Here is a 22,186-nt window from a genome sequence, read left to right on the forward strand (position 1 = left end):
AAAAGCCATCTCCGTAACACCCCCCTTCCCTTTGGCTGAGGTAACACGATCACAGCTTTTGCATTTTCGGGTGCTTAATCAACGGGCGCGCAGGATCTCAATGGAGCGCAGAATCGGTCCTGCAGCTGCCAAGTAAAGTCTGGGGTTTGCTAAGGCTGGTTCCCGGCAATAAGTCGTAGGAGACAGGCAGGGTGGCATGGGAATAGACTGCAGCAGGCGTGGCGGGCAGGGCGGGGTGCATGTGCCCAACACCACCAACCCCCATCCACCCACCCATCCTTTTCCAATAGAGGCGGCCGTGCCTGCAGTCGCACGGAAATCCAACAGGGGGCAACCTCCAGCTTAGCTGTCGAGCGGGAAACGTGGTGAGGCCTCACCCTGAAATATAGGCCAAGTCCCCATGGACAGATACGGGAAGAAAAACACAATGGTGGCTGCTTCCCTTGCTGAGCAGGAGTGAAAGTGGCGTCAGCGGCGTTGGCAACATGGCACAACGGCCGGGCGAGGAACAACGCGGAGCGAGCAACAACCTACGAAGGAAAGGAGAGCATGGTCAAGCAGCTGTAAAAAGTTTTCCTTCTTTTATAACAATATTGACTACAGTAATAACATATGGCCCAAAAAAGAAACAAAATCTGTTTTTTGTTTTTCGAATCTCCCCGAGGGGAGCTGCACCGATCCTGGAAGCACTGCGATACCAGGTCGATGCGCGGAGTGGACGGAGCAAGCTCTCGTTCCATCTCCCTGTTCCAAAAATCAATTTAATATTTGGTCCCCAGATAGGGGACGTATCAGATATTAAACTGATAAGAACAGAAACTACACTGGATCTTAGCCAAAAGGCCGAGAAGCGATAACCGGTAAACTCCCGCTCCTGCTCCATTCTTCCTCGGACTCTCTCTTCTTCTTCAAAATGGTGTTGGGTGACTGAGCTTAGGTGTGAAGAGTGGCCGGCAAACTTTGAGCAACACAATATTTTTTACCAGAACATCTAACCAAGATGAAAAGCCATCTCCGTAACACCCCCCTTCCCTTTGGCTGAGGTAACACGATCACAGCTTTTGCATTTTCGGGTGCTTAATCAACGGGCGCGCAGGATCTCAATGGAGCGCAGAATCGGTCCTGCAGCTGCCAAGTAAAGTCTGGGGTTTGCTAAGGCTGGTTCCCGGCAATAAGTCGTAGGAGACAGGCAGGGTGGCATGGGAATAGACTGCAGCAGGCGTGGCGGGCAGGGCGGGGTGCATGTGCCCAACACCACCAACCCCCATCCACCCACCCATCCTTTTCCAATAGAGGCGGCCGTGCCTGCAGTCGCACGGAAATCCAACAGGGGGCAACCTCCAGCTTAGCTGTCGAGCGGGAAACGTGGTGAGGCCTCACCCTGAAATATAGGCCAAGTCCCCATGGACAGATACGGGAAGAAAAACACAATGGTGGCTGCTTACCTTGCTGAGCAGGAGTGAAAGTGGCGTCAGCGGCGTTGGCAACATGGCACAACGGCCGGGCGAGGAACAACGCGGAGCGAGCAACAACCTACGAAGGAAAGGAGAGCATGGTCAAGCAGCTGTAAAAAGTTTTCCTTCTTTTATAACAATATTGACTACAGTAATAACATATGGCCCAAAAAAGAAACAAAATCTGTTTTTTGTTTTTCGAATCTCCCCGAGGGGAGCTGCACCGATCCTGGAAGCACTGCGATACCAGGTCGATGCGCGGAGTGGACGGAGCAAGCTCTCGTTCCATCTCCCTGTTCCAAAAATCAATTTAATATTTGGTCCCCAGATAGGGGACGTATCAGATATTAAACTGATAAGAACAGAAACTACACTGGATCTTAGCCAAAAGGCCGAGAAGCGATAACCGGTAAACTCCCGCTCCTGCTCCATTCTTCCTCGGACTCTCTCTTCTTCTTCAAAATGGTGTTGGGTGACTGAGCTTAGGTGTGAAGAGTGGCCGGCAAACTTTGAGCAACACAATATTTTTTACCAGAACATCTAACCAAGATGAAAAGCCATCTCCGTAACACCCCCCTTCCCTTTGGCTGAGGTAACACGATCACAGCTTTTGCATTTTCGGGTGCTTAATCAACGGGCGCGCAGGATCTCAATGGAGCGCAGAATCGGTCCTGCAGCTGCCAAGTAAAGTCTGGGGTTTGCTAAGGCTGGTTCCCGGCAATAAGTCGTAGGAGACAGGCAGGGTGGCATGGGAATAGACTGCAGCAGGCGTGGCGGGCAGGGCGGGGTGCATGTGCCCAACACCACCAACCCCCATCCACCCACCCATCCTTTTCCAATAGAGGCGGCCGTGCCTGCAGTCGCACGGAAATCCAACAGGGGGCAACCTCCAGCTTAGCTGTCGAGCGGGAAACGTGGTGAGGCCTCACCCTGAAATATAGGCCAAGTCCCCATGGACAGATACGGGAAGAAAAACACAATGGTGGCTGCTTACCTTGCTGAGCAGGAGTGAAAGTGGCGTCAGCGGCGTTGGCAACATGGCACAACGGCCGGGCGAGGAACAACGCGGAGCGAGCAACAACCTACGAAGGAAAGGAGAGCATGGTCAAGCAGCTGTAAAAAGTTTTCCTTCTTTTATAACAATATTGACTACAGTAATAACATATGGCCCAAAAAAGAAACAAAATCTGTTTTTTGTTTTTCGAATCTCCCCGAGGGGAGCTGCACCGATCCTGGAAGCACTGCGATACCAGGTCGATGCGCGGAGTGGACGGAGCAAGCTCTCGTTCCATCTCCCTGTTCCAAAAATCAATTTAATATTTGGTCCCCAGATAGGGGACGTATCAGATATTAAACTGATAAGAACAGAAACTACACTGGATCTTAGCCAAAAGGCCGAGAAGCGATAACCGGTAAACTCCCGCTCCTGCTCCATTCTTCCTCGGACTCTCTCTTCTTCTTCAAAATGGTGTTGGGTGACTGAGCTTAGGTGTGAAGAGTGGCCGGCAAACTTTGAGCAACACAATATTTTTTACCAGAACATCTAACCAAGATGAAAAGCCATCTCCGTAACACCCCCCTTCCCTTTGGCTGAGGTAACACGATCACAGCTTTTGCATTTTCGGGTGCTTAATCAACGGGCGCGCAGGATCTCAATGGAGCGCAGAATCGGTCCTGCAGCTGCCAAGTAAAGTCTGGGGTTTGCTAAGGCTGGTTCCCGGCAATAAGTCGTAGGAGACAGGCAGGGTGGCATGGGAATAGACTGCAGCAGGCGTGGCGGGCAGGGCGGGGTGCATGTGCCCAACACCACCAACCCCCATCCACCCACCCATCCTTTTCCAATGGAGGCGCCCGTGCCTGCAGTCGCACGGAAATCCAACAGGGGGCAACCTCCAGCTTAGCTGTCGAGCGGGAAACGTGGTGAGGCCTCACCCTGAAATATAGGCCAAGTCTCCATGGACAGATACGGGAAGAAAAACACAATGGTGGCTGCTTACCTTGCTGAGCAGGAGTGAAAGTGGCGTCAGCGGCGTTGGCAACATGGCACAACGGCCGGGCGAGGAACAACGCGGAGCGAGCAACAACCTACGAAGGAAAGGAGAGCATGGTCAAGCAGCTGTAAAAAGTTTTCCTTCTTTTATAACAATATTGACTACAGTAATAACATATGGCCCAAAAAAGAAACAAAATCTGTTTTTTGTTTTTCGAATCTCCCCGAGGGGAGCTGCACCGATCCTGGAAGCACTGCGATACCAGGTCGATGCGCGGAGTGGACGGAGCAAGCTCTCGTTCCATCTCCCTGTTCCAAAAATCAATTTAATATTTGGTCCCCAGATAGGGGACGTATCAGATATTAAACTGATAAGAACAGAAACTACACTGGATCTTAGCCAAAAGGCCGAGAAGCGATAACCGGTAAACTCCCGCTCCTGCTCCATTCTTCCTCGGACTCTCTCTTCTTCTTCAAAATGGTGTTGGGTGACTGAGCTTAGGTGTGAAGAGTGGCCGGCAAACTTTGAGCAACACAATATTTTTTACCAGAACATCTAACCAAGATGAAAAGCCATCTCCGTAACACCCCCCTTCCCTTTGGCTGAGGTAACACGATCACAGCTTTTGCATTTTCGGGTGCTTAATCAACGGGCGCGCAGGATCTCAATGGAGCGCAGAATCGGTCCTGCAGCTGCCAAGTAAAGTCTGGGGTTTGCTAAGGCTGGTTCCCGGCAATAAGTCGTAGGAGACAGGCAGGGTGGCATGGGAATAGACTGCAGCAGGCGTGGCGGGCAGGGCGGGGTGCATGTGCCCAACACCACCAACCCCCATCCACCCACCCATCCTTTTCCAATAGAGGCGGCCGTGCCTGCAGTCGCACGGAAATCCAACAGGGGGCAACCTCCAGCTTAGCTGTCGAGCGGGAAACGTGGTGAGGCCTCACCCTGAAATATAGGCCAAGTCCCCATGGACAGATACGGGAAGAAAAACACAATGGTGGCTGCTTACCTTGCTGAGCAGGAGTGAAAGTGGCGTCAGCGGCGTTGGCAACATGGCACAACGGCCGGGCGAGGAACAACGCGGAGCGAGCAACAACCTACGAAGGAAAGGAGAGCATGGTCAAGCAGCTGTAAAAAGTTTTCCTTCTTTTATAACAATATTGACTACAGTAATAACATATGGCCCAAAAAAGAAACAAAATCTGTTTTTTGTTTTTCGAATCTCCCCGAGGGGAGCTGCACCGATCCTGGAAGCACTGCGATACCAGGTCGATGCGCGGAGTGGACGGAGCAAGCTCTCGTTCCATCTCCCTGTTCCAAAAATCAATTTAATATTTGGTCCCCAGATAGGGGACGTATCAGATATTAAACTGATAAGAACAGAAACTACACTGGATCTTAGCCAAAAGGCCGAGAAGCGATAACCGGTAAACTCCCGCTCCTGCTCCATTCTTCCTCGGACTCTCTCTTCTTCTTCAAAATGGTGTTGGGTGACTGAGCTTAGGTGTGAAGAGTGGCCGGCAAACTTTGAGCAACACAATATTTTTTACCAGAACATCTAACCAAGATGAAAAGCCATCTCCGTAACACCCCCCTTCCCTTTGGCTGAGGTAACACGATCACAGCTTTTGCATTTTCGGGTGCTTAATCAACGGGCGCGCAGGATCTCAATGGAGCGCAGAATCGGTCCTGCAGCTGCCAAGTAAAGTCTGGGGTTTGCTAAGGCTGGTTCCCGGCAATAAGTCGTAGGAGACAGGCAGGGTGGCATGGGAATAGACTGCAGCAGGCGTGGCGGGCAGGGCGGGGTGCATGTGCCCAACACCACCAACCCCCATCCACCCACCCATCCTTTTCCAATAGAGGCGGCCGTGCCTGCAGTCGCACGGAAATCCAACAGGGGGCAACCTCCAGCTTAGCTGTCGAGCGGGAAACGTGGTGAGGCCTCACCCTGAAATATAGGCCAAGTCCCCATGGACAGATACGGGAAGAAAAACACAATGGTGGCTGCTTACCTTGCTGAGCAGGAGTGAAAGTGGCGTCAGCGGCGTTGGCAACATGGCACAACGGCCGGGCGAGGAACAACGCGGAGCGAGCAACAACCTACAAAGGAAAGGAGAGCATGGTCAAGCAGCTGTAAAAAGTTTTCCTTCTTTTATAACAATATTGACTACAGTAATAACATATGGTTCAAAAAAGAAACAAAATCTGTTTTTTGTTTTTCGAATCTCCCCGAGGGGAGCTGCACCGATCCTGGAAGCACTGCGATACCAGGTCGATGCGCGGAGTGGACGGAGCAAGCTCTCGTTCCATCTCCCTGTTCCAAAAATCAATTTAATATTTGGTCCCCAGATAGGGGACGTATCAGATATTAAACTGATAAGAACAGAAACTACACTGGATCTTAGCCAAAAGGCCGAGAAGCGATAACCGGTAAACTCCCGCTCCTGCTCCATTCTTCCTCGGACTCTCTCTTCTTCTTCAAAATGGTGTTGGGTGACTGAGCTTAGGTGTGAAGAGTGGCCGGCAAACTTTGAGCAACACAATATTTTTTACCAGAACATCTAACCAAGATGAAAAGCCATCTCCGTAACACCCCCCTTCCCTTTGGCTGAGGTAACACGATCACAGCTTTTGCATTTTCGGGTGCTTAATCAACGGGCGCGCAGGATCTCAATGGAGCGCAGAATCGGTCCTGCAGCTGCCAAGTAAAGTCTGGGGTTTGCTAAGGCTGGTTCCCGGCAATAAGTCGTAGGAGACAGGCAGGGTGGCATGGGAATAGACTGCAGCAGGCGTGGCGGGCAGGGCGGGGTGCATGTGCCCAACACCACCAACCCCCATCCACCCACCCATCCTTTTCCAATAGAGGCGGCCGTGCCTGCAGTCGCACGGAAATCCAACAGGGGGCAACCTCCAGCTTAGCTGTCGAGCGGGAAACGTGGTGAGGCCTCACCCTGAAATATAGGCCAAGTCCCCATGGACAGATACGGGAAGAAAAACACAATGGTGGCTGCTTACCTTGCTGAGCAGGAGTGAAAGTGGCGTCAGCGGCGTTGGCAACATGGCACAACGGCCGGGCGAGGAACAACGCGGAGCGAGCAACAACCTACGAAGGAAAGGAGAGCATGGTCAAGCAGCTGTAAAAAGTTTTCCTTCTTTTATAACAATATTGACTATAGTAATAACATATGGTTCAAAAAAGAAACAAAATCTGTTTTTTGTTTTTCGAATCTCCCCGAGGGGAGCTGCACCGATCCTGGAAGCACTGCGATACCAGGTCGATGCGCGGAGTGGACGGAGCAAGCTCTCGTTCCATCTCCCTGTTCCAAAAATCAATTTAATATTTGGTCCCCAGATAGGGGACGTATCAGATATTAAACTGATAAGAACAGAAACTACACTGGATCTTAGCCAAAAGGCCGAGAAGCGATAACCGGTAAACTCCCGCTCCTGCTCCATTCTTCCTCGGACTCTCTCTTCTTCTTCAAAATGGTGTTGGGTGACTGAGCTTAGGTGTGAAGAGTGGCCGGCAAACTTTGAGCAACACAATATTTTTTACCAGAACATCTAACCAAGATGAAAAGCCATCTCCGTAACACCCCCCTTCCCTTTGGCTGAGGTAACACGATCACAGCTTTTGCATTTTCGGGTGCTTAATCAACGGGCGCGCAGGATCTCAATGGAGCGCAGAATCGGTCCTGCAGCTGCCAAGTAAAGTCTGGGGTTTGCTAAGGCTGGTTCCCGGCAATAAGTCGTAGGAGACAGGCAGGGTGTCATGAGAATAGACTGCAGCAGGCGTGGCGGGCAGGGCGGGGTGCATGTGCCCAACACCACCAACCCCCATCCACCCACCCATCCTTTTCCAATGGAGGCGCCCGTGCCTGCAGTCGCACGGAAATCCAACAGGGGGCAACCTCCAGCTTAGCTGTCGAGCGGGAAACGTGGTGAGGCCTCACCCTGAAATATAGGCCAAGTCTCCATGGACAGATACGGGAAGAAAAACACAATGGTGGCTGCTTACCTTGCTGAGCAGGAGTGAAAGTGGCGTCAGCGGCGTTGGCAACATGGCACAACGGCCGGGCGAGGAACAACGCGGAGCGAGCAACAACCTACGAAGGAAAGGAGAGCATGGTCAAGCAGCTGTAAAAAGTTTTCCTTCTTTTATAACAATATTGACTACAGTAATAACATATGGCCCAAAAAAGAAACAAAATCTGTTTTTTGTTTTTCGAATCTCCCCGAGGGGAGCTGCACCGATCCTGGAAGCACTGCGATACCAGGTCGATGCGCGGAGTGAACGGAGCAAGCTCTCGTTCCATCTCCCTGTTCCAAAAATCAATTTAATATTTGGTCCCCAGATAGGGGACGTATCAGATATTAAACTGATAAGAACAGAAACTACACTGGATCTTAGCCAAAAGGCCGAGAAGCGATAACCGGTAAACTCCCGCTCCTGCTCCATTCTTCCTCGGACTCTCTCTTCTTCTTCAAAATGGTGTTGGGTGACTGAGCTTAGGTGTGAAGAGTGGCCGGCAAACTTTGAGCAACACAATATTTTTTACCAGAACATCTAACCAAGATGAAAAGCCATCTCCGTAACACCCCCCTTCCCTTTGGCTGAGGTAACACGATCACAGCTTTTGCATTTTCGGGTGCTTAATCAACGGGCGCGCAGGATCTCAATGGAGCGCAGAATCGGTCCTGCAGCTGCCAAGTAAAGTCTGGGGTTTGCTAAGGCTGGTTCCCGGCAATAAGTCGTAGGAGACAGGCAGGGTGTCATGAGAATAGACTGCAGCAGGCGTGGCGGGCAGGGCGGGGTGCATGTGCCCAACACCACCAACCCCCATCCACCCACCCATCCTTTTCCAATGGAGGCGCCCGTGCCTGCAGTCGCACGGAAATCCAACAGGGGGCAACCTCCAGCTTAGCTGTCGAGCGGGAAACGTGGTGAGGCCTCACCCTGAAATATAGGCCAAGTCTCCATGGACAGATACGGGAAGAAAAACACAATGGTGGCTGCTTACCTTGCTGAGCAGGAGTGAAAGTGGCGTCAGCGGCGTTGGCAACATGGCACAACGGCCGGGCGAGGAACAACGCGGAGCGAGCAACAACCTACGAAGGAAAGGAGAGCATGGTCAAGCAGCTGTAAAAAGTTTTCCTTCTTTTATAACAATATTGACTATAGTAATAACATATGGTTCAAAAAAGAAACAAAATCTGTTTTTTGTTTTTCGAATCTCCCCGAGGGGAGCTGCACCGATCCTGGAAGCACTGCGATACCAGCTCGATGCGCGGAGTGGACGGAGCAAGCTCTCGTTCCATCTCCCTGTTCCAAAAATCAATTTAATATTTGGTCCCCAGATAGGGGACGTATCAGATATTAAACTGATAAGAACAGAAACTACACTGGATCTTAGCCAAAAGGCCGAGAAGCGATAACCGGTAAACTCCCGCTCCTGCTCCATTCTTCCTCGGACTCTCTCTTCTTCTTCAAAATGGTGTTGGGTGACTGAGCTTAGGTGTGAAGAGTGGCCGGCAAACTTTGAGCAACACAATATTTTTTACCAGAACATCTAACCAAGATGAAAAGCCATCTCCGTAACACCCCCCTTCCCTTTGGCTGAGGTAACACGATCACAGCTTTTGCATTTTCGGGTGCTTAATCAACGGGCGCGCAGGATCTCAATGGAGCGCAGAATCGGTCCTGCAGCTGCCAAGTAAAGTCTGGGGTTTGCTAAGGCTGGTTCCCGGCAATAAGTCGTAGGAGACAGGCAGGGTGGCATGGGAATAGACTGCAGCAGGCGTGGCGGGCAGGGCGGGGTGCATGTGCCCAACACCACCAACCCCCATCCACCCACCCATCCTTTTCCAATAGAGGCGGCCGTGCCTGCAGTCGCACGGAAATCCAACAGGGGGCAACCTCCAGCTTAGCTGTCGAGCGGGAAACGTGGTGAGGCCTCACCCTGAAATATAGGCCAAGTCCCCATGGACAGATACGGGAAGAAAAACACAATGGTGGCTGCTTACCTTGCTGAGCAGGAGTGAAAGTGGCGTCAGCGGCGTTGGCAACATGGCACAACGGCCGGGCGAGGAACAACGCGGAGCGAGCAACAACCTACGAAGGAAAGGAGAGCATGGTCAAGCAGCTGTAAAAAGTTTTCCTTCTTTTATAACAATATTGACTATAGTAATAACATATGGTTCAAAAAAGAAACAAAATCTGTTTTTTGTTTTTCGAATCTCCCCGAGGGGAGCTGCACCGATCCTGGAAGCACTGCGATACCAGGTCGATGCGCGGAGTGGACGGAGCAAGCTCTCGTTCCATCTCCCTGTTCCAAAAATCAATTTAATATTTGGTCCCCAGATAGGGGACGTATCAGATATTAAACTGATAAGAACAGAAACTACACTGGATCTTAGCCAAAAGGCCGAGAAGCGATAACCGGTAAACTCCCGCTCCTGCTCCATTCTTCCTCGGACTCTCTCTTCTTCTTCAAAATGGTGTTGGGTGACTGAGCTTAGGTGTGAAGAGTGGCCGGCAAACTTTGAGCAACACAATATTTTTTACCAGAACATCTAACCAAGATGAAAAGCCATCTCCGTAACACCCCCCTTCCCTTTGGCTGAGGTAACACGATCACAGCTTTTGCATTTTCGGGTGCTTAATCAACGGGCGCGCAGGATCTCAATGGAGCGCAGAATCGGTCCTGCAGCTGCCAAGTAAAGTCTGGGGTTTGCTAAGGCTGGTTCCCGGCAATAAGTCGTAGGAGACAGGCAGGGTGTCATGGGAATAGACTGCAGCAGGCGTGGCGGGCAGGGCGGGGTGCATGTGCCCAACACCACCAACCCCCATCCACCCACCCATCCTTTTCCAATGGAGGCGCCCGTGCCTGCAGTCGCACGGAAATCCAACAGGGGGCAACCTCCAGCTTAGCTGTCGAGCGGGAAACGTGGTGAGGCCTCACCCTGAAATATAGGCCAAGTCCCCATGGACAGATACGGGAAGAAAAACACAATGGTGGCTGCTTACCTTGCTGAGCAGGAGTGAAAGTGGCGTCAGCGGCGTTGGCAACATGGCACAACGGCCGGGCGAGGAACAACGCGGAGCGAGCAACAACCTACGAAGGAAAGGAGAGCATGGTCAAGCAGCTGTAAAAAGTTTTCCTTCTTTTATAACAATATTGACTACAGTAATAACATATGGTTCAAAAAAGAAACAAAATCTGTTTTTTGTTTTTCGAATCTCCCCGAGGGGAGCTGCACCGATCCTGGAAGCACTGCGATACCAGGTCGATGCGCGGAGTGAACGGAGCAAGCTCTCGTTCCATCTCCCTGTTCCAAAAATCAATTTAATATTTGGTCCCCAGATAGGGGACGTATCAGATATTAAACTGATAAGAACAGAAACTACACTGGATCTTAGCCAAAAGGCCGAGAAGCGATAACCGGTAAACTCCCGCTCCTGCTCCATTCTTCCTCGGACTCTCTCTTCTTCTTCAAAATGGTGTTGGGTGACTGAGCTTAGGTGTGAAGAGTGGCCGGCAAACTTTGAGCAACACAATATTTTTTACCAGAACATCTAACCAAGATGAAAAGCCATCTCCGTAACACCCCCCTTCCCTTTGGCTGAGGTAACACGATCACAGCTTTTGCATTTTCGGGTGCTTAATCAACGGGCGCGCAGGATCTCAATGGAGCGCAGAATCGGTCCTGCAGCTGCCAAGTAAAGTCTGGGGTTTGCTAAGGCTGGTTCCCGGCAATAAGTCGTAGGAGACAGGCAGGGTGGCATGGGAATAGACTGCAGCAGGCGTGGCGGGCAGGGCGGGGTGCATGTGCCCAACACCACCAACCCCCATCCACCCACCCATCCTTTTCCAATAGAGGCGGCCGTGCCTGCAGTCGCACGGAAATCCAACAGGGGGCAACCTCCAGCTTAGCTGTCGAGCGGGAAACGTGGTGAGGCCTCACCCTGAAATATAGGCCAAGTCCCCATGGACAGATACGGGAAGAAAAACACAATGGTGGCTGCTTACCTTGCTGAGCAGGAGTGAAAGTGGCGTCAGCGGCGTTGGCAACATGGCACAACGGCCGGGCGAGGAACAACGCGGAGCGAGCAACAACCTACGAAGGAAAGGAGAGCATGGTCAAGCAGCTGTAAAAAGTTTTCCTTCTTTTATAACAATATTGACTATAGTAATAACATATGGTCCAAAAAAGAAACAAAATCTGTTTTTTGTTTTTCGAATCTCCCCGAGGGGAGCTGCACCGATCCTGGAAGCACTGCGATACCAGGTCGATGCGCGGAGTGGACGGAGCAAGCTCTCGTTCCATCTCCCTGTTCCAAAAATCAATTTAATATTTGGTCCCCAGATAGGGGACGTATCAGATATTAAACTGATAAGAACAGAAACTACACTGGATCTTAGCCAAAAGGCCGAGAAGCGATAACCGGTAAACTCCCGCTCCTGCTCCATTCTTCCTCGGACTCTCTCTTCTTCTTCAAAATGGTGTTGGGTGACTGAGCTTAGGTGTGAAGAGTGGCCGGCAAACTTTGAGCAACACAATATTTTTTACCAGAACATCTAACCAAGATGAAAAGCCATCTCCGTAACACCCCCCTTCCCTTTGGCTGAGGTAACACGATCACAGCTTTTGCATTTTCGGGTGCTTAATCAACGGGCGCGCAGGATCTCAATGGAGCGCAGAATCGGTCCTGCAGCTGCCAAGTAAAGTCTGGGGTTTGCTAAGGCTGGTTCCCGGCAATAAGTCGTAGGAGACAGGCAGGGTGGCATGGGAATAGACTGCAGCAGGCGTGGCGGGCAGGGCGGGGTGCATGTGCCCAACACCACCAACCCCCATCCACCCACCCATCCTTTTCCAATAGAGGCGGCCGTGCCTGCAGTCGCACGGAAATCCAACAGGGGGCAACCTCCAGCTTAGCTGTCGAGCGGGAAACGTGGTGAGGCCTCACCCTGAAATATAGGCCAAGTCCCCATGGACAGATACGGGAAGAAAAACACAATGGTGGCTGCTTACCTTGCTGAGCAGGAGTGAAAGTGGCGTCAGCGGCGTTGGCAACATGGCACAACGGCCGGGCGAGGAACAACGCGGAGCGAGCAACAACCTACGAAGGAAAGGAGAGCATGGTCAAGCAGCTGTAAAAAGTTTTCCTTCTTTTATAACAATATTGACTATAGTAATAACATATGGTTCAAAAAAGAAACAAAATCTGTTTTTTGTTTTTCGAATCTCCCCGAGGGGAGCTGCACCGATCCTGGAAGCACTGCGATACCAGGTCGATGCGCGGAGTGGACGGAGCAAGCTCTCGTTCCATCTCCCTGTTCCAAAAATCAATTTAATATTTGGTCCCCAGATAGGGGACGTATCAGATATTAAACTGATAAGAACAGAAACTACACTGGATCTTAGCCAAAAGGCCGAGAAGCGATAACCGGTAAACTCCCGCTCCTGCTCCATTCTTCCTCGGACTCTCTCTTCTTCTTCAAAATGGTGTTGGGTGACTGAGCTTAGGTGTGAAGAGTGGCCGGCAAACTTTGAGCAACACAATATTTTTTACCAGAACATCTAACCAAGATGAAAAGCCATCTCCGTAACACCCCCCTTCCCTTTGGCTGAGGTAACACGATCACAGCTTTTGCATTTTCGGGTGCTTAATCAACGGGCGCGCAGGATCTCAATGGAGCGCAGAATCGGTCCTGCAGCTGCCAAGTAAAGTCTGGGGTTTGCTAAGGCTGGTTCCCGGCAATAAGTCGTAGGAGACAGGCAGGGTGTCATGGGAATAGACTGCAGCAGGCGTGGCGGGCAGGGCGGGGTGCATGTGCCCAACACCACCAACCCCCATCCACCCACCCATCCTTTTCCAATGGAGGCGCCCGTGCCTGCAGTCGCACGGAAATCCAACAGGGGGCAACCTCCAGCTTAGCTGTCGAGCGGGAAACGTGGTGAGGCCTCACCCTGAAATATAGGCCAAGTCCCCATGGACAGATACGGGAAGAAAAACACAATGGTGGCTGCTTACCTTGCTGAGCAGGAGTGAAAGTGGCGTCAGCGGCGTTGGCAACATGGCACAACGGCCGGGCGAGGAACAACGCGGAGCGAGCAACAACCTACGAAGGAAAGGAGAGCATGGTCAAGCAGCTGTAAAAAGTTTTCCTTCTTTTATAACAATATTGACTACAGTAATAACATATGGTTCAAAAAAGAAACAAAATCTGTTTTTTGTTTTTCGAATCTCCCCGAGGGGAGCTGCACCGATCCTGGAAGCACTGCGATACCAGGTCGATGCGCGGAGTGAACGGAGCAAGCTCTCGTTCCATCTCCCTGTTCCAAAAATCAATTTAATATTTGGTCCCCAGATAGGGGACGTATCAGATATTAAACTGATAAGAACAGAAACTACACTGGATCTTAGCCAAAAGGCCGAGAAGCGATAACCGGTAAACTCCCGCTCCTGCTCCATTCTTCCTCGGACTCTCTCTTCTTCTTCAAAATGGTGTTGGGTGACTGAGCTTAGGTGTGAAGAGTGGCCGGCAAACTTTGAGCAACACAATATTTTTTACCAGAACATCTAACCAAGATGAAAAGCCATCTCCGTAACACCCCCCTTCCCTTTGGCTGAGGTAACACGATCACAGCTTTTGCATTTTCGGGTGCTTAATCAACGGGCGCGCAGGATCTCAATGGAGCGCAGAATCGGTCCTGCAGCTGCCAAGTAAAGTCTGGGGTTTGCTAAGGCTGGTTCCCGGCAATAAGTCGTAGGAGACAGGCAGGGTGGCATGGGAATAGACTGCAGCAGGCGTGGCGGGCAGGGCGGGGTGCATGTGCCCAACACCACCAACCCCCATCCACCCACCCATCCTTTTCCAATAGAGGCGGCCGTGCCTGCAGTCGCACGGAAATCCAACAGGGGGCAACCTCCAGCTTAGCTGTCGAGCGGGAAACGTGGTGAGGCCTCACCCTGAAATATAGGCCAAGTCCCCATGGACAGATACGGGAAGAAAAACACAATGGTGGCTGCTTACCTTGCTGAGCAGGAGTGAAAGTGGCGTCAGCGGCGTTGGCAACATGGCACAACGGCCGGGCGAGGAACAACGCGGAGCGAGCAACAACCTACGAAGGAAAGGAGAGCATGGTCAAGCAGCTGTAAAAAGTTTTCCTTCTTTTATAACAATATTGACTATAGTAATAACATATGGTTCAAAAAAGAAACAAAATCTGTTTTTTGTTTTTCGAATCTCCCCGAGGGGAGCTGCACCGATCCTGGAAGCACTGCGATACCAGCTCGATGCGCGGAGTGGACGGAGCAAGCTCTCGTTCCATCTCCCTGTTCCAAAAATCAATTTAATATTTGGTCCCCAGATAGGGGACGTATCAGATATTAAACTGATAAGAACAGAAACTACACTGGATCTTAGCCAAAAGGCCGAGAAGCGATAACCGGTAAACTCCCGCTCCTGCTCCATTCTTCCTCGGACTCTCTCTTCTTCTTCAAAATGGTGTTGGGTGACTGAGCTTAGGTGTGAAGAGTGGCCGGCAAACTTTGAGCAACACAATATTTTTTACCAGAACATCTAACCAAGATGAAAAGCCATCTCCGTAACACCCCCCTTCCCTTTGGCTGAGGTAACACGATCACAGCTTTTGCATTTTCGGGTGCTTAATCAACGGGCGCGCAGGATCTCAATGGAGCGCAGAATCGGTCCTGCAGCTGCCAAGTAAAGTCTGGGGTTTGCTAAGGCTGGTTCCCGGCAATAAGTCGTAGGAGACAGGCAGGGTGGCATGGGAATAGACTGCAGCAGGCGTGGCGGGCAGGGCGGGGTGCATGTGCCCAACACCACCAACCCCCATCCACCCACCCATCCTTTTCCAATAGAGGCGGCCGTGCCTGCAGTCGCACGGAAATCCAACATGGGGCAACCTCCAGCTTAGCTGTCGAGCGGGAAACGTGGTGAGGCCTCACCCTGAAATATAGGCCAAGTCCCCATGGACAGATACGGGAAGAAAAACACAATGGTGGCTGCTTACCTTGCTGAGCAGGAGTGAAAGTGGCGTCAGCGGCGTTGGCAACATGGCACAACGGCCGGGCGAGGAACAACGCGGAGCGAGCAACAACCTACGAAGGAAAGGAGAGCATGGTCAAGCAGCTGTAAAAAGTTTTCCTTCTTTTATAACAATATTGACTATAGTAATAACATATGGTTCAAAAAAGAAACAAAATCTGTTTTTTGTTTTTCGAATCTCCCCGAGGGGAGCTGCACCGATCCTGGAAGCACTGCGATACCAGGTCGATGCGCGGAGTGAACGGAGCAAGCTCTCGTTCCATCTCCCTGTTCCAAAAATCAATTTAATATTTGGTCCCCAGATAGGGGACGTATCAGATATTAAACTGATAAGAACAGAAACTACACTGGATCTTAGCCAAAAGGCCGAGAAGCGATAACCGGTAAACTCCCGCTCCTGCTCCATTCTTCCTCGGACTCTCTCTTCTTCTTCAAAATGGTGTTGGGTGACTGAGCTTAGGTGTGAAGAGTGGCCGGCAAACTTTGAGCAACACAATATTTTTTACCAGAACATCTAACCAAGATGAAAAGCCATCTCCGTAACACCCCCCTTCCCTTTGGCTGAGGTAACACGATCACAGCTTTTGCATTTTCGGGTGCTTAATCAACGGGCGCGCAGGATCTCAATGGAGCGCAGAATCGGTCCTGCAGCTGCCAAGTAAAGTCTGGGGTTTGCTAAGGCTGGTTCCCGGCAATAAGTCGTAGGAGACAGGCAGGGTGTCATGAGAATAGACTGCAGCAGGCGTGGCGGGCAGGGCGGGGTGCATGTGCCCAACACCACCAACCCCCATCCACCCACCCATCCTTTTCCAATGGAGGCGCCCGTGCCTGCAGTCGCACGGAAATCCAACAGGGGGCAACCTCCAGCTTAGCTGTCGAGCGGGAAACGTGGTGAGGCCTCACCCTGAAATATAGGCCAAGTCTCCATGGACAGATACGGGAAGAAAAACACAATGGTGGCTGCTTACCTTGCTGAGCAGGAGTGAAAGTGGCGTCAGCGGCGTTGGCAACATGGCACAACGGCCGGGCGAGGAACAACGCGGAGCGAGCAACAACCTACGAAGGAAAGGAGAGCATGGTCAAGCAGCTGTAAAAAGTTTTCCTTCTTTTATAACAATATTGACTACAGTAATAACATATGGCCCAAAAAAGAAACAAAATCTGTTTTTTGTTTTTCGAATCTCCCCGAGGGGAGCTGCACCGATCCTGGAAGCACTGCGATACCAGGTCGATGCGCGGAGTGAACGGAGCAAGCTCTCGTTCCATCTCCCTGTTCCAAAAATCAATTTAATATTTGGTCCCCAGATAGGGGACGTATCAGATATTAAACTGATAAGAACAGAAACTACACTGGATCTTAGCCAAAAGGCCGAGAAGCGATAACCGGTAAACTCCCGCTCCTGCTCCATTCTTCCTCGGACTCTCTCTTCTTCTTCAAAATGGTGTTGGGTGACTGAGCTTAGGTGTGAAGAGTGGCCGGCAAACTTTGAGCAACACAATATTTTTTACCAGAACATCTAACCAAGATGAAAAGCCATCTCCGTAACACCCCCCTTCCCTTTGGCTGAGGTAACACGATCACAGCTTTTGCATTTTCGGGTGCTTAATCAACGGGCGCGCAGGATCTCAATGGAGCGCAGAATCGGTCCTGCAGCTGCCAAGTAAAGTCTGGGGTTTGCTAAGGCTGGTTCCCGGCAATAAGTCGTAGGAGACAGGCAGGGTGTCATGAGAATAGACTGCAGCAGGCGTGGCGGGCAGGGCGGGGTGCATGTGCCCAACACCACCAACCCCCATCCACCCACCCATCCTTTTCCAATGGAGGCGCCCGTGCCTGCAGTCGCACGGAAATCCAACAGGGGGCAACCTCCAGCTTAGCTGTCGAGCGGGAAACGTGGTGAGGCCTCACCCTGAAATATAGGCCAAGTCTCCATGGACAGATACGGGAAGAAAAACACAATGGTGGCTGCTTACCTTGCTGAGCAGGAGTGAAAGTGGCGTCAGCGGCGTTGGCAACATGGCACAACGGCCGGGCGAGGAACAACGCGGAGCGAGCAACAACCTACGAAGGAAAGGAGAGCATGGTCAAGCAGCTGTAAAAAGTTTTCCTTCTTTTATAACAATATTGACTATAGTAATAACATATGGTTCAAAAAAGAAACAAAATCTGTTTTTTGTTTTTCGAATCTCCCCGAGGGGAGCTGCACCGATCCTGGAAGCACTGCGATACCAGCTCGATGCGCGGAGTGGACGGAGCAAGCTCTCGTTCCATCTCCCTGTTCCAAAAATCAATTTAATATTTGGTCCCCAGATAGGGGACGTATCAGATATTAAACTGATAAGAACAGAAACTACACTGGATCTTAGCCAAAAGGCCGAGAAGCGATAACCGGTAAACTCCCGCTCCTGCTCCATTCTTCCTCGGACTCTCTCTTCTTCTTCAAAATGGTGTTGGGTGACTGAGCTTAGGTGTGAAGAGTGGCCGGCAAACTTTGAGCAACACAATATTTTTTACCAGAACATCTAACCAAGATGAAAAGCCATCTCCGTAACACCCCCCTTCCCTTTGGCTGAGGTAACACGATCACAGCTTTTGCATTTTCGGGTGCTTAATCAACGGGCGCGCAGGATCTCAATGGAGCGCAGAATCGGTCCTGCAGCTGCCAAGTAAAGTCTGGGGTTTGCTAAGGCTGGTTCCCGGCAATAAGTCGTAGGAGACAGGCAGGGTGGCATGGGAATAGACTGCAGCAGGCGTGGCGGGCAGGGCGGGGTGCATGTGCCCAACACCACCAACCCCCATCCACCCACCCATCCTTTTCCAATAGAGGCGGCCGTGCCTGCAGTCGCACGGAAATCCAACAGGGGGCAACCTCCAGCTTAGCTGTCGAGCGGGAAACGTGGTGAGGCCTCACCCTGAAATATAGGCCAAGTCCCCATGGACAGATACGGGAAGAAAAACACAATGGTGGCTGCTTACCTTGCTGAGCAGGAGTGAAAGTGGCGTCAGCGGCGTTGGCAACATGGCACAACGGCCGGGCGAGGAACAACGCGGAGCGAGCAACAACCTACGAAGGAAAGGAGAGCATGGTCAAGCAGCTGTAAAAAGTTTTCCTTCTTTTATAACAATATTGACTATAGTAATAACATATGGTTCAAAAAAGAAACAAAATCTGTTTTTTGTTTTTCGAATCTCCCCGAGGGGAGCTGCACCGATCCTGGAAGCACTGCGATACCAGGTCGATGCGCGGAGTGGACGGAGCAAGCTCTCGTTCCATCTCCCTGTTCCAAAAATCAATTTAATATTTGGTCCCCAGATAGGGGACGTATCAGATATTAAACTGATAAGAACAGAAACTACACTGGATCTTAGCCAAAAGGCCGAGAAGCGATAACCGGTAAACTCCCGCTCCTGCTCCATTCTTCCTCGGACTCTCTCTTCTTCTTCAAAATGGTGTTGGGTGACTGAGCTTAGGTGTGAAGAGTGGCCGGCAAACTTTGAGCAACACAATATTTTTTACCAGAACATCTAACCAAGATGAAAAGCCATCTCCGTAACACCCCCCTTCCCTTTGGCTGAGGTAACACGATCACAGCTTTTGCATTTTCGGGTGCTTAATCAACGGGCGCGCAGGATCTCAATGGAGCGCAGAATCGGTCCTGCAGCTGCCAAGTAAAGTCTGGGGTTTGCTAAGGCTGGTTCCCGGCAATAAGTCGTAGGAGACAGGCAGGGTGTCATGGGAATAGACTGCAGCAGGCGTGGCGGGCAGGGCGGGGTGCATGTGCCCAACACCACCAACCCCCATCCACCCACCCATCCTTTTCCAATGGAGGCGCCCGTGCCTGCAGTCGCACGGAAATCCAACAGGGGGCAACCTCCAGCTTAGCTGTCGAGCGGGAAACGTGGTGAGGCCTCACCCTGAAATATAGGCCAAGTCCCCATGGACAGATACGGGAAGAAAAACACAATGGTGGCTGCTTACCTTGCTGAGCAGGAGTGAAAGTGGCGTCAGCGGCGTTGGCAACATGGCACAACGGCCGGGCGAGGAACAACGCGGAGCGAGCAACAACCTACGAAGGAAAGGAGAGCATGGTCAAGCAGCTGTAAAAAGTTTTCCTTCTTTTATAACAATATTGACTACAGTAATAACATATGGTTCAAAAAAGAAACAAAATCTGTTTTTTGTTTTTCGAATCTCCCCGAGGGGAGCTGCACCGATCCTGGAAGCACTGCGATACCAGGTCGATGCGCGGAGTGAACGGAGCAAGCTCTCGTTCCATCTCCCTGTTCCAAAAATCAATTTAATATTTGGTCCCCAGATAGGGGACGTATCAGATATTAAACTGATAAGAACAGAAACTACACTGGATCTTAGCCAAAAGGCCGAGAAGCGATAACCGGTAAACTCCCGCTCCTGCTCCATTCTTCCTCGGACTCTCTCTTCTTCTTCAAAATGGTGTTGGGTGACTGAGCTTAGGTGTGAAGAGTGGCCGGCAAACTTTGAGCAACACAATATTTTTTACCAGAACATCTAACCAAGATGAAAAGCCATCTCCGTAACACCCCCCTTCCCTTTGGCTGAGGTAACACGATCACAGCTTTTGCATTTTCGGGTGCTTAATCAACGGGCGCGCAGGATCTCAATGGAGCGCAGAATCGGTCCTGCAGCTGCCAAGTAAAGTCTGGGGTTTGCTAAGGCTGGTTCCCGGCAATAAGTCGTAGGAGACAGGCAGGGTGGCATGGGAATAGACTGCAGCAGGCGTGGCGGGCAGGGCGGGGTGCATGTGCCCAACACCACCAACCCCCATCCACCCACCCATCCTTTTCCAATAGAGGCGGCCGTGCCTGCAGTCGCACGGAAATCCAACAGGGGGCAACCTCCAGCTTAGCTGTCGAGCGGGAAACGTGGTGAGGCCTCACCCTGAAATATAGGCCAAGTCCCCATGGACAGATACGGGAAGAAAAACACAATGGTGGCTGCTTACCTTGCTGAGCAGGAGTGAAAGTGGCGTCAGCGGCGTTGGCAACATGGCACAACGGCCGGGCGAGGAACAACGCGGAGCGAGCAACAACCTACGAAGGAAAGGAGAGCATGGTCAAGCAGCTGTAAAAAGTTTTCCTTCTTTTATAACAATATTGACTATAGTAATAACATATGGTTCAAAAAAGAAACAAAATCTGTTTTTTGTTTTTCGAATCTCCCCGAGGGGAGCTGCACCGATCCTGGAAGCACTGCGATACCAGCTCGATGCGCGGAGTGGACGGAGCAAGCTCTCGTTCCATCTCCCTGTTCCAAAAATCAATTTAATATTTGGTCCCCAGATAGGGGACGTATCAGATATTAAACTGATAAGAACAGAAACTACACTGGATCTTAGCCAAAAGGCCGAGAAGCGATAACCGGTAAACTCCCGCTCCTGCTCCATTCTTCCTCGGACTCTCTCTTCTTCTTCAAAATGGTGTTGGGTGACTGAGCTTAGGTGTGAAGAGTGGCCGGCAAACTTTGAGCAACACAATATTTTTTACCAGAACATCTAACCAAGATGAAAAGCCATCTCCGTAACACCCCCCTTCCCTTTGGCTGAGGTAACACGATCACAGCTTTTGCATTTTCGGGTGCTTAATCAACGGGCGCGCAGGATCTCAATGGAGCGCAGAATCGGTCCTGCAGCTGCCAAGTAAAGTCTGGTGTTTGCTAAGGCTGGTTCCCGGCAATAAGTCGTAGGAGACAGGCAGGGTGGCATGGGAATAGACTGCAGCAGGCGTGGCGGGCAGGGCGGGGTGCATGTGCCCAACACCACCAACCCCCATCCACCCACCCATCCTTTTCCAATAGAGGCGGCCGTGCCTGCAGTCGCACGGAAATCCAACATGGGGCAACCTCCAGCTTAGCTGTCGAGCGGGAAACGTGGTGAGGCCTCACCCTGAAATATAGGCCAAGTCCCCATGGACAGATACGGGAAGAAAAACACAATGGTGGCTGCTTACCTTGCTGAGCAGGAGTGAAAGTGGCGTCAGCGGCGTTGGCAACATGGCACAACGGCCGGGCGAGGAACAACGCGGAGCGAGCAACAACCTACGAAGGAAAGGAGAGCATGGTCAAGCAGCTGTAAAAAGTTTTCCTTCTTTTATAACAATATTGACTATAGTAATAACATATGGTTCAAAAAAGAAACAAAATCTGTTTTTTGTTTTTCGAATCTCCCCGAGGGGAGCTGCACCGATCCTGGAAGCACTGCGATACCAGCTCGATGCGCGGAGTGGACGGAGCAAGCTCTCGTTCCATCTCCCTGTTCCAAAAATCAATTTAATATTTGGTCCCCAGATAGGGGACGTATCAGATATTAAACTGATAAGAACAGAAACTACACTGGATCTTAGCCAAAAGGCCGAGAAGCGATAACCGGTAAACTCCCGCTCCTGCTCCATTCTTCCTCGGACTCTCTCTTCTTCTTCAAAATGGTGTTGGGTGACTGAGCTTAGGTGTGAAGAGTGGCCGGCAAACTTTGAGCAACACAATATTTTTTACCAGAACATCTAACCAAGATGAAAAGCCATCTCCGTAACACCCCCCTTCCCTTTGGCTGAGGTAACACGATCACAGCTTTTGCATTTTCGGGTGCTTAATCAACGGGCGCGCAGGATCTCAATGGAGCGCAGAATCGGTCC

The 22,186-nt window shown here is 51.1% G+C and overlaps 22 non-coding genes across 22 annotated transcripts; all 22 read right to left on the reverse strand.

Annotated features, from left to right (window-relative positions):
• Positions 1–664: 664 nt before the first annotated feature.
• LOC137311786 (U2 spliceosomal RNA) lies at positions 665–855 on the reverse strand. Its single transcript, XR_010960542.1, has one exon. It is a non-coding gene; the product is annotated as a U2 spliceosomal RNA (small nuclear RNA).
• Positions 856–1,667: 812 nt separating this feature from the next.
• Positions 1,668–1,858, reverse strand: LOC137311787 (U2 spliceosomal RNA). Its single transcript, XR_010960543.1, has one exon. It is a non-coding gene; the product is annotated as a U2 spliceosomal RNA (small nuclear RNA).
• An 812-nt stretch (positions 1,859–2,670) lies between these two features.
• LOC137311788 (U2 spliceosomal RNA) lies at positions 2,671–2,861 on the reverse strand. The gene has a single exon (XR_010960544.1). It is a non-coding gene; the product is annotated as a U2 spliceosomal RNA (small nuclear RNA).
• An 812-nt stretch (positions 2,862–3,673) lies between these two features.
• LOC137311790 (U2 spliceosomal RNA) lies at positions 3,674–3,864 on the reverse strand. The gene has a single exon (XR_010960546.1). It is a non-coding gene; the product is annotated as a U2 spliceosomal RNA (small nuclear RNA).
• Positions 3,865–4,676: 812 nt separating this feature from the next.
• LOC137311791 (U2 spliceosomal RNA) lies at positions 4,677–4,867 on the reverse strand. The gene has a single exon (XR_010960547.1). It is a non-coding gene; the product is annotated as a U2 spliceosomal RNA (small nuclear RNA).
• An 812-nt stretch (positions 4,868–5,679) lies between these two features.
• On the reverse strand, positions 5,680–5,870 carry LOC137311792 (U2 spliceosomal RNA). The gene has a single exon (XR_010960548.1). It is a non-coding gene; the product is annotated as a U2 spliceosomal RNA (small nuclear RNA).
• An 812-nt stretch (positions 5,871–6,682) lies between these two features.
• LOC137311793 (U2 spliceosomal RNA) lies at positions 6,683–6,873 on the reverse strand. The gene has a single exon (XR_010960549.1). It is a non-coding gene; the product is annotated as a U2 spliceosomal RNA (small nuclear RNA).
• Positions 6,874–7,685: 812 nt separating this feature from the next.
• LOC137311806 (U2 spliceosomal RNA) lies at positions 7,686–7,876 on the reverse strand. Its single transcript, XR_010960561.1, has one exon. It is a non-coding gene; the product is annotated as a U2 spliceosomal RNA (small nuclear RNA).
• Positions 7,877–8,688: 812 nt separating this feature from the next.
• On the reverse strand, positions 8,689–8,879 carry LOC137311823 (U2 spliceosomal RNA). The gene has a single exon (XR_010960577.1). It is a non-coding gene; the product is annotated as a U2 spliceosomal RNA (small nuclear RNA).
• Positions 8,880–9,691: 812 nt separating this feature from the next.
• Positions 9,692–9,882, reverse strand: LOC137311794 (U2 spliceosomal RNA). The gene has a single exon (XR_010960550.1). It is a non-coding gene; the product is annotated as a U2 spliceosomal RNA (small nuclear RNA).
• Positions 9,883–10,694: 812 nt separating this feature from the next.
• LOC137311807 (U2 spliceosomal RNA) lies at positions 10,695–10,885 on the reverse strand. Its single transcript, XR_010960562.1, has one exon. It is a non-coding gene; the product is annotated as a U2 spliceosomal RNA (small nuclear RNA).
• Positions 10,886–11,697: 812 nt separating this feature from the next.
• On the reverse strand, positions 11,698–11,888 carry LOC137311795 (U2 spliceosomal RNA). The gene has a single exon (XR_010960551.1). It is a non-coding gene; the product is annotated as a U2 spliceosomal RNA (small nuclear RNA).
• Positions 11,889–12,700: 812 nt separating this feature from the next.
• On the reverse strand, positions 12,701–12,891 carry LOC137311797 (U2 spliceosomal RNA). The gene has a single exon (XR_010960552.1). It is a non-coding gene; the product is annotated as a U2 spliceosomal RNA (small nuclear RNA).
• Positions 12,892–13,703: 812 nt separating this feature from the next.
• Positions 13,704–13,894, reverse strand: LOC137311808 (U2 spliceosomal RNA). The gene has a single exon (XR_010960563.1). It is a non-coding gene; the product is annotated as a U2 spliceosomal RNA (small nuclear RNA).
• Positions 13,895–14,706: 812 nt separating this feature from the next.
• Positions 14,707–14,897, reverse strand: LOC137311825 (U2 spliceosomal RNA). Its single transcript, XR_010960579.1, has one exon. It is a non-coding gene; the product is annotated as a U2 spliceosomal RNA (small nuclear RNA).
• Positions 14,898–15,709: 812 nt separating this feature from the next.
• LOC137311809 (U2 spliceosomal RNA) lies at positions 15,710–15,900 on the reverse strand. Its single transcript, XR_010960564.1, has one exon. It is a non-coding gene; the product is annotated as a U2 spliceosomal RNA (small nuclear RNA).
• An 812-nt stretch (positions 15,901–16,712) lies between these two features.
• Positions 16,713–16,903, reverse strand: LOC137311810 (U2 spliceosomal RNA). Its single transcript, XR_010960565.1, has one exon. It is a non-coding gene; the product is annotated as a U2 spliceosomal RNA (small nuclear RNA).
• An 812-nt stretch (positions 16,904–17,715) lies between these two features.
• LOC137311826 (U2 spliceosomal RNA) lies at positions 17,716–17,906 on the reverse strand. Its single transcript, XR_010960580.1, has one exon. It is a non-coding gene; the product is annotated as a U2 spliceosomal RNA (small nuclear RNA).
• Positions 17,907–18,718: 812 nt separating this feature from the next.
• Positions 18,719–18,909, reverse strand: LOC137311798 (U2 spliceosomal RNA). Its single transcript, XR_010960553.1, has one exon. It is a non-coding gene; the product is annotated as a U2 spliceosomal RNA (small nuclear RNA).
• An 812-nt stretch (positions 18,910–19,721) lies between these two features.
• On the reverse strand, positions 19,722–19,912 carry LOC137311811 (U2 spliceosomal RNA). Its single transcript, XR_010960566.1, has one exon. It is a non-coding gene; the product is annotated as a U2 spliceosomal RNA (small nuclear RNA).
• An 812-nt stretch (positions 19,913–20,724) lies between these two features.
• Positions 20,725–20,915, reverse strand: LOC137311827 (U2 spliceosomal RNA). The gene has a single exon (XR_010960581.1). It is a non-coding gene; the product is annotated as a U2 spliceosomal RNA (small nuclear RNA).
• An 812-nt stretch (positions 20,916–21,727) lies between these two features.
• On the reverse strand, positions 21,728–21,918 carry LOC137311828 (U2 spliceosomal RNA). Its single transcript, XR_010960582.1, has one exon. It is a non-coding gene; the product is annotated as a U2 spliceosomal RNA (small nuclear RNA).
• Between the last annotated feature and the right edge of the window lie 268 nt (positions 21,919–22,186).

The sequence above is a fragment of the Heptranchias perlo genome, unplaced genomic scaffold (assembly GCF_035084215.1).
Source record: "Heptranchias perlo isolate sHepPer1 unplaced genomic scaffold, sHepPer1.hap1 HAP1_SCAFFOLD_384, whole genome shotgun sequence".
Lineage (NCBI taxonomy): Eukaryota > Metazoa > Chordata > Chondrichthyes > Hexanchiformes > Hexanchidae > Heptranchias > Heptranchias perlo.